The 14,565-nt window shown below is 43.7% G+C and overlaps 1 non-coding gene across 1 annotated transcript; it reads right to left on the reverse strand.

The window, feature by feature from the left end:
- Positions 1 to 13,736: 13,736 nt before the first annotated feature.
- trnas-gcu (transfer RNA serine (anticodon GCU)) lies at positions 13,737 to 13,818 on the reverse strand. Its single transcript has one exon. It is a non-coding gene; the product is annotated as a tRNA-Ser (tRNA).
- Between the last annotated feature and the right edge of the window lie 747 nt (positions 13,819 to 14,565).

Here is a 14,565-nt window from a genome sequence, read left to right on the forward strand (position 1 = left end):
GTCTCTGTGGGGGCACTTTTAGCTGCTGCCTGTTCCGAAGACCGCCTTGGAGGATTGTCACCCAAAGATCCGAGATCGAATGTCCTGGATCACTGAAGTTCTCTCCAACTGGGAAGGGGCACACCTGTCTGTTGATTGATGTGCAGCGCCCATTCCGTTGTTGTCGCCTGTGCTCAGCTTTGCCAATGTACCATGTCTTAAGGGCATTCTTGCCTGCGATGTTGTTTTTTTTTAGATTAGCGTCAGTCTAAATATTATGGCATGTACGCAGCATACAGGGACGAACACCTTCAACATATTATCTGTGATGACACTAATTGGTAAAGTCCACCTGAGAACGTAACTGTTAAAATAAAGTTTTCCGATTTACATAAGAAAGAAATGAACCTAACATAGTCATTCTAACAGATGGAAGACTTAAAAAGCAATCAAGGTATTTTTCCAATGTATAATTTCAGTGACATTACACTGTAACCTTTCGCTATACATTCTGTATCTTACCACTGTGTACTCCACAGCCACCTGATGAAGGAGCCGCTCTCCAAACGCTATTGCTTCTATTAAACCTGTTGGACTATGACATGGTGTTGTGCGATTTTTAACTTCGTATTAGAATGCGGATCTCACAATTAAAATAGAGACGAAGAAGCATTTATTCTCTCAGACAGTTCTGGATCAGTGGACTTTCTTGTAGCAGAAAGCTGTTGAGGAAGTGTCATTAGGTGTAATGAGGCTGAGATCCGCAGATGTTCAAACAGCAAAGACATCAAGCGTTATGGAGAAAGGAAAGAAAGTGCAGTTCAAGGTTATCAGATCAGATATGAAATCATTCAATAGCGGAGTAGACTTGATGGTCTGAATGGTGTCTATCTGTTCCTAAACTTGTTGGCCTCAATATGATGCTGCAAAACCGACCTCAGTAAAATGTGCCAAATTGAAAAAAGCGTGATCCCCGGGGCACTGAACCGATGTGAAATGTACAAAGAACAACACACAAAGGGCAGACGATATTGGGTAACTGATCTGCAGTGAACAGTATACCAAGGTAAACAGGAAAACCGATATTCATTATCTACATTGAACCTGGCTCCACGAGGCATGTAGTTAACTCTCACAAACCACTATTCTCCTTCCGTTTTCCTGACGCCCCCTCCGTTCTTGTTTTAAACAAATTGATCGTCAGGCAATTGAAGATGACATTGCTGATGTGGAACTGTAGCATATAGAACATAGAACATTACAGCGCAGTACAGTCCCTTCGGCCCTCAATGTTGCGCCACCCTGTCATACTAATCTGAAGCCCATCCCATCTACACTGTTCTATGTACGTCCAAATGCCTCTCCATTGACGACTTAAATGCACTTAAACTTGGTGAATCTACCACCCTTACAGGCAAAGCATTCCACGCCCTAACTACTCTCTGAGTAAAGAAGCTACCTCTGACATCTGTCTTATACCTATCTCCCCTCACTTTAAAGTTGTGACCCTCGTGTTTGCCGTCCCCATACTTGGAAAAAGACTCTCCCTGTCCACCCTATCTAAACCTCTGATTATCTTGTATGTCTCCATTAAGTCACCTCTCAGTCTTCTCTCCAACGAGTTCAGCCTCAAGGCCCTCAGTCTTTCCTCGTAATTCATTCCTTCCATACCAGGCAACATGCTAGAAAATCCCCTCTGCACCCTTTCCAAAGCGTCAAAATCCTTCTTATAATGCGGTGACCAGAACTGTTCACAATACTCCAAATGTGGCCGTACAGCTGCAGCATAACCTTCTGATTCCAGAACTCAATTCCTCTATTAATAAAGGCCAAAACACTGTTTTCGTACTTAACAACCCTGTCAAGCTGGGTGGCAACTTTCAGGGATCTGTGTATATGGATACCGAGATCTCTCTGCTCATCTGCACTCCCAAGAATCTTACCATTAGACCAGTACTTTGCATTCTGATTACTCCGGCCAAAGTGAATCACCTCACACTTGTCCACATTAAACTCCATTTGCCACCTCTCAGCCCAGAACTGCAGCTTATCTCTGTCTCTCTGCAACCTCCTACATCCTTCGTCACTACCCACAACTCCACCGACGGTAGTGTTGTCCGCAAATTTACTAACCCACCCTTCTAAGCCCTCATCCAGGTGATTTATAAAAATGACGAATAGCAGTGCACCCAACATCGACCCTTGCGGAATGCTGCTAGTAACTGGACACCAAGATGAACATATTGCATCAACTACAACACTGTTTTTTTTCAGCGAGCCAATTACTGATTCAAACTGCTGTGTCTCCCACAATCCCATTCCTCTGCATTTTATATATAGCCTACTGGGGGACCATTATTGAGCACCTTGCTGAAATCCCTATACAGCACATCAACCGGATTACTCTCATCACCTGTTTGGTCACTTTGTCAAAAACCTCATAAGATTCGTGAGGCACGACCTACCCTTTACAAAACCGTGCTGACTGTCCCTGATCAGATTATTCTTTTCTAGATGATTATAAATCCTATCCCTTTAAACCTTTTCCAACGCTTTATCAACAACTGAAGTGAGACTCACTGGTCTGTAATTACCAGGGTTATCTCTACTACCCTTCTTGAACAAGGGAACCACATTTGCTATCCTCCAGTCCTCAGGCACTATTCCTGGAGACAATGATGATTTTTAGATCAATGGCACAGGCTCAGCGATCTCTTCCTTTGCTTCCCAGAGGATCCTAGGATAGATCCCATCCGGCCCAGAGGACTTGTCTATTTTCACACTCTGCAATATTTCTGATACTTTCTTCCTTGTGTACCTCAATCTCTTCGAGTCTCGATGCAAGTACCTCTGTAGCTTCCTCGCCAACATTTTCATTTTCTATAGTGCACACTGTCAAAAAATATTTATTTAGTGTTTCCCATGTCTCCGCTGACTCCACACACAACTTCCCACTATTATTCTTGATTGGCTCTAATTTAACTCTCGTCATTCTTTTATTCCTGACATACCTATGGAAAGTCTTGGGGTTAACCCTGATTCGATCCGCCAACAACTTCTAATGTCTCCTCCTGGCTCTTCTGAGCTCTCTTATTAGGTCATGCAGGGAAACTATTCTGTCTGCTGCACATCATTCTGCTTCAAAATATTAGGCAGTATTTCATATTGATTACTGCAAACGTTAACCTTTAACAAGACATGACAGTGAAATCACTGAATCCTCATCACTATACTAGCAGGGAAGATTTCTGTTAACATCACCCTGGACATCATGAGATTCGCCATTCTATTCTCCCATCCTTCTGTGCGTGATCCCCTCAGCCCTATTCCGGTCTTGTTGGTTGGTTTACAATACTGAGGCTATCCAATCATCTTTGCATTTCAGTTTCTAAAGAATGAGACCTTGTCTCTGAGCTGGCACTGTGCTTGCTCAGTGGTGATAACACTGTCCTTGTAAACTAGAAAAGGGCTTGAAATAGGCCATTCCTGTTTTTCATTCCAAGAACTTGAGACAAACCGTTTGGCAGGACAGGAAATAGCGGGCGTGAGCAGTGATCAAGTTTGGCAGCAAGAAAGAGGGAAGGCAGTATAAACTACAGAGCAATGGGGAAACAATAGGCCATAAGACCATAAGCCCACAAGACATAGGAGTGGAAGTAAGACATTCGGCCCATCGATTCCACTCTGCCATTCAATCATGGCTGATGGGCATTTCAAATCCACTTACTACCATTCTCCCCGTCACCCTAAATTCCTCGAGACAACAAGAATCTATAAATATTTGGCTTGAAGACATTTAGCGTCCTGGCCTCCACTGCACTCTGCGGCAATGAATTCCACAGGCCCACCACTCTCTGGCTGAAGAAATGTCTCCGCATTTCTGTTCTGAATTTACCCCCTCGAATTTTAAGGCTGTGTCCACGGGTCCTAGTCTCCTCGCCTAAGGGAAACAATTTCAAGCGTCCACCCTTTCCAACCCTGCATTATCTTGTACGTCTCGATTAAGTCTCCCCTTAATCTTCTAAACTCCAATAAATACAATCCCAGGATCCTCAGCCATTCCTCATTTTAGACCAACCATTCCAGGGATCATCCGTGTGAATCTCCGCTGGACACGTTCCAGTGCCATTATGTCCTTCCTGAGGTGTGGGGATCAAAACTGGACACAGTACTCCAAATGAAGCCTAACCAGAGCTTTATAAAGTCTCAGTAGCACAACGGTGCTTTTATATTCCAACCCTCTTGAGATAAGTGACAACATTGCATTCGCTTTCTTAATCAGGGACTCAACCTGCATGTTGACCTTTAGTGAATCCTCGACTTGCGCTCCCGGATCCCTTTGTACTTTGGCTTTACGAATTTTCTCACCGTTTAGAAAGTAATCTATGTTTTTATTCTTTTTGCCAAAGTGCAAGACCTCGCATTTGTTCACGTGGAATTCCATCAGCCATTTCCTGGACCACTCTCCCAAACTGCCTAGATCATTCTGTAGCCTCCCCACTTCTCCTCAGTAAAACCTGCCTGTCCACCTAACTTCGATTCGTTGTAAACTTCGCTAGAATGCCCCCAGTCCCTTCATCCAGATCATTAATATATCATGCGAACAGCTGTGGCCCCAACACTGAACCCTGCGGGACACTGCTCATCACCAGCTGCCATTCCAAAAAAGAACCTTTTATCCCAACTCTCTGCCTTCTGTCAGACAGCCAATCCTCAATCTATCCCAGTAGCTCACCTCAACACCATGAGTCCTCACCTTGCTCAGCAGGTTCCCGTTTGGCACCTTATCAAAGGCCTTTTGGAAGTCTAGATAGACCACATCCACTGGTTTTCCCGGATCTAACCCAATTGTCACCTCTTCAAAGAATTCCAACAGGTTTGTCAGGCATGACGTCCCCTTACTAAACCAATGTTGACTTATTCTAATCAGACTCTGCTCTAAGAATTTAGAAACCTCATCCTTAATGATGTATTCTAGAATTTTACCAACAACCAAGGTTAGGCTAATTGGCCTATAATTTTCCATCTTTTGTCTTGATCCTTTCTTGAACAAGGGGGTGACAACAGCGATCTTCCAATCATCCGGGACTTTCCCTGACTCCAGTGACTCCTGAAAGATCTCAACCAATGCCTCCGCTATTTCCTCAGCCACCACTCTCCGAACTCGCGGATGTATCCCATTGGGGCCAGGAGATTTATCAATTTTAAGACTTTTTAGCTTTTCTAGCACTCTCTCTTTTGTAATGGCAACCATACTCAACTCAGCCCCGTGACTCCCTTGAATTGTTGGGATATTACTCATGTCTTTCACTGTGAAAACTGAGGCAAAGTATTTGTTATGTTCTCCTGCTATTTCCTTTTCTCCCATCACTCGGCTTCCAGCATCAGTTTGAAGTGACCCAATGTCTACTTGTGCCTGTCGTTTGTTTCTTATGTATTGAAAGAAACTGTTACTATCATTTCTAATATTACTGGCTAGCCTACCTTCATATTTGATCCTCTCCTCCCTTACTTCTCTCTTTGTTATCCTGTTTGTTTTTGTAGCCTTCCTAATCTTTTGATTTCCCAGTGCTCTTGGCCTCTTTATAGGATCTCCTTTTCTTTAGTACATTTCCTGACTTCCTTTGTCAGCCATGGCTGTCTAATCCCTCCCCGGATAATCTTTCTTTTCTTGGGGATGAACGTCTGTAGAGTGTCCTCAATTATACCCACAAACTCATGTCATTTTTGCTCTACTGTCTTCCCCGCTAGCCTCTGCTTCCAGTCTATTTTTGTCAGTTCCTCTCTCATGCCCTCATAATTGCCTTTATTTAACTGTAACACCATTACATCCCATTTTGCCTTCTCTCTTTCAAACTCCAGACTGAACTCTACCATATTATGATCGCTGCTTCCTAAGGGTTCCCTTACTTTAAGATCTGTTATAAAGTCTGGTTCATTGCAAAGCACTAGGTCCAGAATAGCCTGTTCCCTTGTGGGCTCCATGACAAGTGTTCCAAAAAGCCATCCTGTAAGCATTCCATGAATTCCCTTTTTTTGGATCCACTGGCAAATTATTTACTCAGTCCACCTGCATATTGAAGTCTTCCATGATCACCGTGACCTTGCCTTTCTGACATGCCTTGTCTATTTCCCTGTACATCTTGCGTCCCTGGTCCTGACCACTGTTCGGAGGTCTGTACACAACTCCAATTCGGTCTTTTTGTCTTTGTGTTCCTCAATTCCACCCACACAGACTCCACATCATCTGACGCTATGTCATTCAGTGCCATAGATTTAATTTTGTTCTTAATTAACAAGGAAACCCCACCCCTCTGCCGACCTCCTTCTCTTTTCGATAAGTTGAAAATCCTTGGAGGTTTAACTGCCAGTCCTGACCCCCCTGTAACCAAGACTCTCTGATGGCTACCACATCATAATCATTCACTATGATCTGTACCATTAGTTCATCTGCTTTGTTATGAATGCTACGAGCATTCAGGTAAAGTGCCTTAATGCTAACTTTCTTATCATTAGAGATATTGGAAGTCATATGATGTCCTAATTTATTCTTGCTTTTTTCTGCATTCCCCGTCTGCCTCAATTTTAAATCCACCTGGACACATGCTATCCTGCTGCTGATCTTTGCATTTAACGCCATACTCCCTGTTGCTTTCATTTTCACTTCCCCCCAACTCAGATGTTTAAAGTCCTACTGACCACACTATTTATCCTCTTCGCTAGAACATTGGTACCTGATCGGTTCAGGTGGAGACCGTCCCAACGGTACAGATCCCCCCCTGTTCCAAAACTGATCCCAATGCCCCATGAAGTGGAATCCCTATTTCCCACTCCAATCCCTTAGCCACGTGTTTACTTGCCTAATTTTCTTGTCCCAATGCCAATTGGCATGTGGCTCGGGCAATAATCCGGAGATTATGAACCTTGAGGACCTGTGCTTCAATTTCCTGCCCAGTGCTTCGTAATCCCCAAACAGTTCCTCCACCCTAGTCTTGACTATGTTGTTAGTACCAACGTGGACCACAACAACTGGATCCTCCCCCTCCCGCTCCAATATCCTTTTAAGCCGATTGGTGATGTCCTGCACCCTGGCACCGGGCAGGCAACACACCTTGCGAGACTCCCGATCCGGCTTGCACAGGATACTATCTGTTCCCCCTAATTATAGAATCCCCTACAACAACTACTTGTCTATTAACTCCCCCCTCTTGAATGGCCTTCTGCACCATGGTGCCTTAGTCAGTTGGTTCATCCTGTCCAGAGCCCCTTTCCTCATACGAACAGGGAGCAAGAATCTCTTGCCTGTTGGTAAAGGCCAAGGGCTGAGGCTCCTCCACTCCTGAACTCAGGTTCCCCCTACCTGCCCCACTTACAGTCACACTCTGATGAGCCTGATCACGAGCTGAATGTGAATTACTTAATCTCCCAGGTGTGACTGCCTCCTGAAACAAAGCGTCCAGGTAACTCTCCCCCTTCCGGATGTGCCACAGTGTTGGAAACTCAGATTCCAGATCAGCAACTCTGATCCGGAGTTCTTCCAGCAACCAACACTTGCTGCAGATGTGGTCACTGCCATTCACAATGGGATCAGCCAGCTCCCACATCATACAGCTACAGCACATCACCTGCCCAGACATCTCTGCTTAGTTAATTAATTACTTATTTACTTTGTACAAGTTTGAGATAGAATACTTTCTGATATTTCTCTGCTCTCGTCTTTCCCTAATAAAGAATTAATATATATATAACAAACAAAGTAAATTTTTAACCAGTCACTAGTAAAGAAATAGAAAATCCTTACCTTAAAAAAGAACAGTGTAGTTAAGGAGGTTAGAAAGGAGGGTGGGTGGGGGATATACCGGTGTAGAATCTCAGGTTTAGCCGCCTTCCTGATTTATATACTCACTGCTTTACTTTCCGGCTGCCCCTCTGGTAGCTGTCACTTCCTCTGCTGCTCCCGCTCCTTCTGTGAAGTAAGTAATTTTAAAACAAACTGTCTTACCTTAGCTGTAGTCTTCCGGGTTCGTTTTTACTCAGCCGCTGCTTCCACTCAAATGGGCAAGGAACACTGGGACGGGAGGGGCTGAATACTTCCTTTCTTTGCTGTAACCAGACATTGGTGTTGAACTCTGAAATGGGACAACATCAGACAAGTCGGTGAAATCTTACTTTCTGCTTGTTTTCTCCCGAGGCCTGTGTCACACTTGGGGAAATGTGTCTGCGTGCTTCGGTCTATGGGTAAAAATGGGCTTCAGTTCCCATCTCAAATTTTAATCCCATTTATTGTGTTTTACGAGATTAAAACGTTCCAGAGAAATTAGCATTCAGGTGAAACGTCAGAGTTTACAAGGTTACAGACCAAGTGCTGGGAAGTGAGATGAAGGGACCCATTTCTGTGATGTAAACACTCGATAATTCAATCATTTTTGAGGGGAAACATATCTGCAGTGACATAATTCCAAAAACGGTGTTATGAAGAAACGGTGCAAATGCTTCTGCCCTCATCCCTGGCTGTCTAGTGGTTAGTATTCAGCGCTTTATCTGAGTGGCCTGGGTTTCATTACCGTTCAGGAAATCAGGACTTCTTGATCCTGATGCAGAGAGCGCAGCTTTACCAGGAATCTGTTTCATGCCTTTGATCAGTCAATACCCCAGCTCTTCAAAGAAGGGAAAAGTGCCTTCCCTCTCTCTGCACAGTCGGACAGTTAATCCTTCATTCTCCTCTGATTCCACTTCCCAAAGAGTTTCAAAATATTGTCAAAACTGAGTCTCAGCTATTTCTTTTCTGTGCTTTTTATCCATAGAAGCTGCAGCGATTGATTGCGTTGGTTTTGAAAACGAAACGTACCTATGAGCAATGTATTGGGCTCTTCCAGGATTGCCTTCTCTGACAACGGTGGACATGACTGATGTTGTCTATGATATGGAAGTGCCAGTGTTTGAGTTGAGTAGACAAAGTTAAAATTTACACAATATCAGGGCAGAGCCCAGTAGGTTTATTTGGAAGCACTAGCTTTTGGAGAGTCGCTCCTTCATCAGGTGGGTGTTTTTCTGCAGAAACTTGGTGTGTACGTCAATATGCGCGATCTTTTGGAAGATCATCTGGACTTTAACCGACCGTTCGTGGTGTCCACGGTCCCCATGACTAAGAGGTGTTGGTGTTGGACTGGGGTGGATACATTTAATAATCACACAAAGAAATTTTAGATTCCAAGAGGTGACAAACACATGATGAAGAAACAGTGCATGGAACACTGGTGCTTCCAAATATGTCTGTTCAATACAATCTGGTGCTGTGTGATTTTTACTCTGATAGCTCTTGGCAATGTTTAACTGATCGAAGACAGTGAAAGAATTTTCGTTCGTGGAGATGAAAATTTCAAATATTACCCACCTCAGCATAACAAAAATGAGTAGGTTGGATGTGTGATGAATCGCCATAATGCGCTTGCGCAAAGTAAAAGTTGAACTTACAACCGCCTAATGCATTGCCAGCTATACGAATGGTTGTGCCACTGGCCAGATGCACAGCTGAGGTTTTACACGCTGCAGAGCTGTTGTGTTAACAAGGACATGAGCAATAGCAGTAACAGTCACAAAGCAAACAAAGAACAAAGATAATCAACATCATTGATTCACTTCAAATTGTCCTCAGAAAAACGACCATTCACAATCTGATCAGCCAATCAATGAGGTCACTGCTGATCTTGGAAATTGCAACTGACTTTGCTACGTTTTCACCAAAATTTGAAGTAAACTCCAGCCGAATCATAACATCGCATATTCCCGTTAATTTTCAGCTTTAGATTACGTTAATGACCTGTCCGTATTTGCTGGAAATGAGTGAAAATGTCCTTCCGGTGATGTAATCCAGTGCAGAGACTGCCAGAAATGAAAGGACAAAGACATGAAACATCACTCCCATTTCTCTCTGTACCAATGCGTTTTCCTGAGTTGAATATTTTCAGGACTTGTCTTTACTATCTAAAGAATTAATTATTTTCCCGGGAAAGATTCTTCGTAAATCAATTAACATCTGAGGTGTTGAAACATATTTTACTTTAGATTAAAATAGTTGAATATCCTTTCCCCCAGCCTAACGTCCCAATCCTCCCTCCTCTTCCATGTAAATGCAAGCTGATCCAGGTGATGTTGGAGCTCCCAACCTGACGTTCCAATGCTCCTTGCTGCTCCATGTCAATAGAAGCGGTTCTACTTGAAGTTGGAGCGCCCAGTCTGATGTCATAATGCTCCCTGCTCCATGTCAGTCGAAGTGGAGCAGTTCAGGTTAGACCTACCACTCTGATGTCCCAATGCGCCCAGCTGCTAAATGTCATTAAACGCTGATCCTTGTGAGGTTGGAGCTCCCAGTCTGATGTCCCAATGTTCCCTCCTCCATGTCAATAGAAGTGCTCCAGTTGAGGTTGGATCTATCACTCTGATGTCCCAATGCTACCTCCTGCTACATGTCATGAAAAGCTGCTCCAGGTGAGAGTGGAGCTCCCAGAATGATCTCCCAAAGCTCCCTGCTCCAGGCCAACTGAAGCTGCTCCAAATAAGGTTAGATCTTGCATTCGGATGTGCCAATGCTCCCTGCTGCTCCATGTCAATGGAAGCTGCTCCAGGTGTGGTTGGAACTCCTCGAATGATGCTACAATGCTCCCTGGTCCACGTCAAAAGACGCTGCTCCAGATGAAGTGGGAGCTCCCATCCCTGGCAGCTCACATACGTCCATACCATCATAGAAATACTGCCCACTGAACATTTCCACCACTGGAGCCATTGGTGGAATATCCACATCATGAGAAGCTAATATTATTTTTAGTCACCACCGAATCATTATTTCCAAAAGTTATTCTTTCTTAAACCTTATTTAGAATGTGCATACTGCAGTCAATCCGAAGTAAGATAATGGTGCTAATTGATCTATGCTTAATAAACATTACATCCTATTTTTCATGTTGAGTAACTGCGAGTTAGCAAGGACAATGTTTATATTGAAATCACACTTTTATTCCAGGTGAGAGACTGTGGTTTGCATTTTTTAAAATGAACTTGTTCACTGTGTAAAATGATCAAATAAATCTCAATTTCAAAACAAAATTGGTAACGTTGTCATCTATCTTGAAATGTGATGTCTTCTTCTTTCAACCAGACGGGTATTATAACGAAAAGTCTATTTATGATATGCGTATAAAGACACTTTAAATCGCAAGGTTTGTGAAGGTTTGTAGCTCAGGTTGAAGTTTAAGGTGTAGGTTTGCTCGCTGAGCTGTAGGTTTGATATCCAGACGTTTCATTACCTGGCTAGGTAACATCATCAGTGGCGATCTCCAAGTGAAGCGAAGCTGTTGTCTCTTGCTTTCTATTTATACCTTTCTCCTGGATGGGGTTCCTGGGTTTGTGGTGATGTCATTTCCGGTTTGTTTTCTGCGGGGTTGATAGATGTGTTTGTTTATGGCATTGTTGTTGGAGTGCCAGGCCTCGGGAATTCTCGAGCATGTCTTTGTTTAGACTGTCCCAGTATCAACGCGTTGGCCAAGTCGAACTGGACTACCAAAAATCCATAAACCAGGAGCCCCCTCAGACCCATAGTCTCATTACCCGGAACACCAACTTACAGACTGGACAAAGAACTACACGCAAGACTGAAATACCTCATAGAAGAGTCACAGCACTCCATCCACTCCACCCAGGAATTCCTAAAAATCATCAAAAACACCAAAGTAGAGGAAGGGGAAGCAATGGTCTCATTCGACATAATAGCACTGTTCACCTTGATCAACATCGACCTGGCAAAGGAAACACACTTTTACAAGAGACCATCACACACACCAACCACCATCAATCACATTACCAACGAAAACAGCATGAAGCTTGTGGACCTGTGCCTCACCACCTACTTCACTTTCAACAACATAGTCGACAAACAAACCCCCAATGGCCCATCCATGGGATCTCCGCTATCAGGATTCATAGCAGAAGCGGTAATGCAAAGACTAGAACAAACAGCCCTTGCAACAATCAAACCAAAATCTGGGTCCGCTACGCAGATGACACCTTTGTCATCACAAAACGAAACAAGATAGTAAAGACATTTAACATCATCAACAACACTCTCACAGGCATAAAGTTCACCAAGGAGGAAGAAACCGACAACAAACTCGCATTCCTGAAAGTCACAGTAGAAAGAAAGGACAACAGAGAACTACAAACCTTTGCATACAGAAAAGCGACAAACACTGACCAAATACTTAACTACACCAGTAACCATCCCATCATACACAAACGAAGCTGCGTCAGAACAGTATTCCAACGAGCCACCACACACTGCAGCACAGACGAACTTCGGAAAACAGAGGAAAACCACCTTTACAATGTATTCGAGAAGAACAGATACCTAAAAAAATACAGTCCACACATTCCTCAAGAACAAACCACGACAAGCAGACCAAACACAGCCAGAAACCATAAGCACCTTACCATACATCAAAGAAGTTTCAGACATGACAGCCAGACTACTAAGACCCCTCGGAATCCTAGTAGCACACAAACCCACCAACACTCTCAAACAAAAACTAACAAACTTAAAAGAACCAGAACAATCCACAGACAACACCAACGTCATCTACAAAATTCCATGCTAGCCAAAAAAAGACACGACCTTCTCTCCCTCGTAGCCCTACACACGGATTAAAAATACCACCATTTCGACTGGGACAACACATCTATGCTGGGACAGGTTAATCAAAGACACGCCCGAGAATTCATGGATGCCTGGCACTCCAACCACAACGCCATAAACAAACACATAGATCTCGATGCCATCTATCAACCCCTCAGAAAACGAACAGGAAATGACATCACCACAAACCCCAGGAACCCCATCGAGGAGAAAGATATAAATAGAAAGCAGGAGACAACAGATTCGCTTCACTTGGAGGTTGCCACTGATGATGATGTCACCTAGCCAAGTAATGAAATGTCTGGATATCAAAGCTACAGCTGAGCAAGCAAACCTACACCCTACATTTTAAATTATTTTTCATGTTTATATTGCATGAATCTGCAATTCTTGATCCACAGTTTAGTTTCACTCCCTAAAGGTAACATGCTGATTTCTCCAGTTGTTCATAGTTCAATGTGATGCATCCAGTGTGTGCATAACGAGAGGGAGCTTGCTTCCCACATCTTGTGTTTATCTGTGCCTTATGTCCAGCATTCATCAATGGCGAGAGCAAGGGGCGAGGGCGAGACCAATGTGTAAGTCTTTCCGTGCCCATGCACGGCACCCACATTGGCAATTCTCCACTGTGCATTTACAGCCAGTTCTCAGTGCCCCTACACCCACGCCCTGCCCCTTTGAAATATCGCTATCATTTTGTGCTGTCTCGCTGTGCTCTTCTCACCATCATGAATTACTTCTATTCAATCTCCTTCAGATTTCATCTGACAAAACGTTCATTAAGAATTCCTTTGCATAAACATGCACTTCGCAGCTCTCGTTATTTGATTTTCCTGGATGTCTTTCATACGAAAAAACGTTCACAGCAACTTGATTTGCAAAAGGAAACCGCGCTCCCTTTCATTTTCCCAATGCAACCTACATTTCAATACAGTTTAGTCAACAGGCTCAGAACTTTCTTTGTAATTTTGTAATAGTGTAAATGCGTATAAACTGACCATTAGCGTTCCAGTTTCAATATGACAGCTGTGATCATCTGAAAACAGCACCACGAAAATGCCGTGGATGACAGCAACGAGAGGGGGATTCGAACCCACGCGTGCAGAGCACAATGGATTAGCAGTCCATCGCCTTAACCTCTCGGCCACCTCATCACAGAGCTGGCACTGGCTATGACCTTATGAATAATTGAATTGGGAAATTATGCAGAGCAGCAGATATTTCTCCCTGGTGTTGGTAAAATGATAAATAACACAGTACGGTTCCAAGACTATGGTCTGACCCCTGGGTTGTGGGGCAAATGCACTCCCACTGTCACACTATGCACACAGTGATCTGAACAAAAATGAGGAAATGAATATGTAACAAGGTCTGTTGAATTCTGTGAAGATTTGAAGCTTTCGGAATGAAGAACCCGAGACAGCAGGAGGTGTTCTTTCAATAAAGAGTTGGATAGAGCTCTTAAGGATAGTGGAATCAAGGGTTATGGGGTTAAGGCAGGAACAGGATACAGATTGAGGATGTTCAGCCATGATCATAATCAATGGTGGTGCTGGCTCGAAGGACAGAATGGCCGACACCTGCACCTGTTATCTATTGTCTATTAAATTGCCCGTGAGGAATTGTTTTCCAGACTGGAGGAGAGTGCACAGTGCTCAATGTCATTATTCGGAACACCTAACTTCCGCTCAGACGTTTTTGACACGCACTTGTGTACAGAACAGACAATTTCAAAATCCAAAATAAGGCTAAACTGACAATTGAACTCAACAATGCAAAAACCTTGATCTGTATCATGTTCCTGGGCCGTGCGACACCAAGTCACTGTATGATCACAGCAATACAGTGAGCAAGTGTCAGAAGGAATATGAGTGCAGTGCCAGTGCGCATGCTGGGAGCAG

Source organism: Chiloscyllium punctatum, chromosome 18 (assembly GCF_047496795.1).
Source record: "Chiloscyllium punctatum isolate Juve2018m chromosome 18, sChiPun1.3, whole genome shotgun sequence".
In the NCBI taxonomy this organism is placed as follows: Eukaryota; Metazoa; Chordata; class Chondrichthyes; order Orectolobiformes; family Hemiscylliidae; genus Chiloscyllium; species Chiloscyllium punctatum.